This window comes from Xiphias gladius, chromosome 18, assembly GCF_016859285.1.
Source record: "Xiphias gladius isolate SHS-SW01 ecotype Sanya breed wild chromosome 18, ASM1685928v1, whole genome shotgun sequence".
Taxonomy (NCBI): Eukaryota; Metazoa; Chordata; class Actinopteri; order Istiophoriformes; family Xiphiidae; genus Xiphias; species Xiphias gladius.
Window position 1 is genome coordinate 15,213,499 of NC_053417.1, and position 4,659 is coordinate 15,218,157.

The following is a 4,659-nucleotide window of genomic DNA, read 5'->3' on the forward strand; positions in this document are numbered from 1 at the left end:
CTATTCAATCAGTGACGAAACAATCCATATATATTCAACGTCGCTAGAATATGACGTCCTTCCTGGGGACAGTGCCTTAGCTGTCGGTAAGTGGAAACTCAGCTGTTTGTATCAGAATCCAACTTAATCATGTTCTTTTTAAATCAATCGAGCTAATCCACAACATTTCCTCCTCTGCTTTTAGCCTCCCCTCTTCGACATGAGAGCTAAGGTTTGTGTTTAATGTCTGTATGATCCAATAACCGTAATTTTAAGTGGTGCTAACATTTGGTAGCTAGCTAGCAGGTCGATGGGCTAAAACAGCACATCCATGAGCATTCGCCTGTATAGCTCTTCCTTTTCCAAGTGTAGTCTATTTCAGTTCAGTTTTGTGTATATTGGAGTGTTTTCAGAACTGTATAAATTAAAGTCATTTGTCTTTCTTTCGCAGTGGAGAAAGAAGCGCATGCGCAGGTAAGACTGTATAGCGCGTGTTTCTGGTGTCTGTCTTAGTCATTAAAAAAAACATTGAATTCAGTCTATTTAAATTAAAAAATAAATTAGAAGGTAATTTTTACAAAAGACTTGAATATTTTTTCTCGTATGTTTCACGTTTAGCAAAAACTAAAATTAACTTAAAAGAAATAATCCGTTTTAATTGGTTTTATCCAGCTATTGAATGCAAGGTCGCATTTATTAAAAATAATTTGGAATAATTGTTGGACACTGCTGGAAAGCACTGAAAAATATGGGTTAATAAACTTGTAAGTCATATCACTCCTACTGGGTGTCCATCATATCTTAATACTGTAGTATTAAACAGGTATTTAATTGCATTCTATGTGGTATTAAAATTAAATTTTGGTAAACCCTACAGAAACTCTGTATTGTCATACAGTAATAGGCAAAGGCTTTTCTGTCTAACTGGATCTTGTGATCATTTACTTAGGCTGAAGCGTAAAAGGAGAAAGATGAGGCAGAGGTCAAAGTAAACTGTCCTCTTCGCCATGGCTGTGACATCAAATGTTGCCGACTACCAGACTGGTGAGCACAGCTGAAGACCCAGGACCCCTCCCGGTGTCAGGTCTGAGGCCAGTGGCATCCGTATCAACCAGAGGCATCGGAGCAGCAGCAGCAGCAGCTGATTGATGCTGGGGAGCTGATTCAAGATCTGCTGGATTTCAGGCCTTTCCTCTGGGACCTTCTGGACTCTTTGTTCTTAATTCCTCAACTTTTGTCATTTTTTTTGTTTATACTGTGATTAAAGGTTTTGGTTTAAAAGAATTTTCAGATCTTTGTTTTTACTACTAGTACAAACTGGTCTAAATGTTTCTATGAGGGGTCTAGTTGTAATTTTTAAACATTTTCAGGATCTGTGTCCTCCTCGTGCACTTGAGCTGTTCAAGCAGCCCGAGCAAAAAGGCTTTTTTTTTTTTTTTTTTTTGTTGTAAATGTAACACATTTTGACATGTCTCAGTAGGAAAAGCACAGGTGTGAATCATAAAATTAGTGATGGCTGAATTCCATTTAGCTTCTTTGGTTTCAGGGTCTTGGCATGGTGCATGCCATCTCCCTGTCAGGGCTTAACAGGATATTTGCATTCAACAAAGCCATTGTTAATGTTACTAGTTACACCTGTGCTTTACCTTCTATGACAGTCAACATTTCTGCTGTGGAAAAGAGGGCTCAGAGCAGTTATTAAACCAGGTAACTGCTGGCTCACCTTCAGAGAGAAACCAGTGGTGGAAGTATTCAGGTCCTGTACTTTGTGCTATAATTAATGTAAAAATATTCAATTTTGAGTAAAGGACCTGCATGAAAAATGTTACTTAGGTAAAATAAGTATTCTCAACAAGAAGTACCTGAGTATTAAAATTATATAAAATGGCTCAGTTAATCTGTGTTATGTATTTTTGGCTACATTAATATGAGCCACATTTTAATATTGTAGATGGACAAAATTGAGCTAATTTGAACCACTTCACACTACAGGGTGTTTTAATGTATTTTTGCCCATATGATTTGATTGTAAAATCAAAAATTCAAATTCCTACTAAATGATCCAGATCTAACCCAAAATTTAAAGGGTTCTTCCCTGACCCATGCCCCCATCACTCCACCAAGTTCGGTGCTAATCAGTTCAGTAGTTTTTGTTTAATCCTGCTGACAAACAAGCAAACAGACAAGGGTGGTCACATAATCTCCTTGGCTGTAATAATGCTATAATGGAGTAGTATTAAATAAAATAAAAAAAACTTCAATAAGTTGGAAATTGTTTTAAATGCAGTATTTGAATAAATGTACTTTGTTCCTTTACACTATTGCAACTAACTAATGATACCACCTGGTATAATGGAAGGAAAACTCCATGGGTTTCTTCTTTTAAGTTAAAGAATACAACCTGAGTCGTGCTTGATTTCACATTGAAAGTGTACTGTAAGTGGCACCACATTTCTGCCTGAAAGTGACAAGACTCATTTCAGTTAAACAGCAACAGAACAGCCTTCACTGTGGACCAGTTATGTTGTAAATTACTTTAATAATGTGGTCACACTTTTGTGCCCAGGAGCTATAAATATTTGAAGGCAAGTGTCATAGTTAATTACACCTTGAAGAGAAATTCTCAATTTTTTCAATGTAAAATGTCATTTGAGTGCTGATGAATATATAATAGTTGTTTGTCTATTCCAGGACCCAAACAGTATCCCTGGTCACTATTTTGAACCTGCTTTGTTTAAAGACACATCTGTAACAGGAAGTTGTATTCTCGTGATAAGACATACCTGATGTGTACATGCACAGTAACATCATCTGTATCTGTAACTTGAATTAGGGTCCTTGGTGCTGTTGACTTGAGTGTGTTCTGGCAGAGCTTAAATGACCTGTCACTTAGCACTGACCGTAACTAAATGGAGGATGTAGTCCAGTATAAATAGATGATGTACAGCAACTTTAAAGGTCACTAACCAAAGACCATAGAGTCTGTCCCGATCAGTGAGAGCGGAATGTAGTTTTAGGATTCGGAATATGTTAGGAGGGTAAAAAAGGCTGAGCAGAAAGGTTGGTACAGTTGAACAAACATCCAACAGATAAAACTGTTAGCGGCAGGCAAGCACGACCCAGTAGACATTGCAAAAAATCTACATTATTAACTCTCTGGTAAAGGTAATCATACTGGCACAGTGATCCCAACTCTTAGTCTTGCTTTTCAGACCAAAACGTTCTATGTTGCGCCAGCACCTCAGTGGTAACGGAGTAAAGTCCAAATAAACTCACTCCAATTAGCTTCTGCTGAATTTGCAACTGCAGCCACTAAAAATGTTCAGTAGATGGTGTAGTTTATACACAATAAAAAACTGCAGAGAAAACAGATGTTGTAGTACCAAAAATACCCTTATGGAGGGTGTCTGGTATCTGTCTTGAGCAATCCACAGCGTCCCAGTTAAAGTATGTCAAGTGAACTTCACTCAACCAATAATATGGCATGTTTATTGTGTAGAAAATATTGATTACAGGAATGCAAAGTGATCACAATCATGAACGACAGAAACATTCATTGTAGCAAACAAATAGTTACACATTTCTACATTATCACAAAAAGACAAGAGCCAAGTTAGAATTTCCTTCCGGCTTTTCTATGTTCCTTAAATACCTTTGCTTCGTTGATTATCAATACATGTAAATATACAATGACAAAGCCAAACTGACATCTGACTGACATGAGGTCCATTTTGAACGTTTCTTACCACAGTTCTTGGCCTGCAGTATATCATTTCTACATCACAGATAAGAATCATTATCCTGTGACTGCTACTTCTGCTTCTCCCCACCAGAGAACAGAGAAGCTTTTTTTGTTTGTTTCATTCGAGTTTCATTTCTGAGATGTGATACTATGGTTATTTATTGAAATCACTTTGTTCCCCCCTTGCTAAACATGTGAACCATTGTGGGATACAGATTAATTGTGTGGGCTTGGAGGCATTTTGACGACTGATACCGACTTCCATCACACAGACCAGTGAAGCCACAGTTTTCATGCTTTTACTTCAGGGAATGGAAACTAATAATCTGTAAACATTAGAACATGTCACCAAATGAATAATATAGTTTCTGGATGGAAAAAAAGATCCGTAACGACCGGTTCACGGTGAGTTAAATGATTTCTTTTAGCTCAGCAGACAGTGCATGAATAAATTCCATCTCAGTTGTAAACAATACTGTCCCATTTGGGGGGCAAAATGTGACAGCATGTGATCACAGTGGCTTTTACAAAGCACGAGAGCTGCAGAAAGGGGCGTGCTACTCAATTTCTTTCTTGCAAGGAAAAATCAATATTTTTTTTGTGACCACAGTCACTTACAAACCAGAGAGATGAAACCTTTTAATACCAGTTTGGAGGTTTGCTGTATCAACAAAGCAGGCCTGTGACAAGCTACTTCACAATGTGGCTATGGTGGTCGAACATCAGCACTGAACTGAGCTGGCTTTTTTTTTTATTTCACAAACACAAACAATTTTGGTGTCCGGTACCGAATGGAGCCTACAGTAACAAGTTTACAAAGAGAGACGGGAAAACCGTCAAATAGCAAAAATATAGCCTACATGTCAAAATGTAGAAGTGAGTTGTATCGAGAGAAAGCTTAAAGTATGGAGGTGGGGACGGTGAAAATGTACTGCATT

At 37.7% G+C, this 4,659-nt stretch overlaps 1 long non-coding RNA gene across 1 annotated transcript; it reads left to right on the forward strand.

The window, feature by feature from the left end:
- Positions 1 to 1,263, forward strand: LOC120804088. Its single transcript, XR_005709408.1, has 4 exons — positions 1 to 86; positions 185 to 211; positions 431 to 453; positions 929 to 1,263. It is a non-coding gene; the product is annotated as an uncharacterized LOC120804088 (long non-coding RNA).
- The last annotated feature ends 3,396 nt before the right edge of the window (positions 1,264 to 4,659 follow it).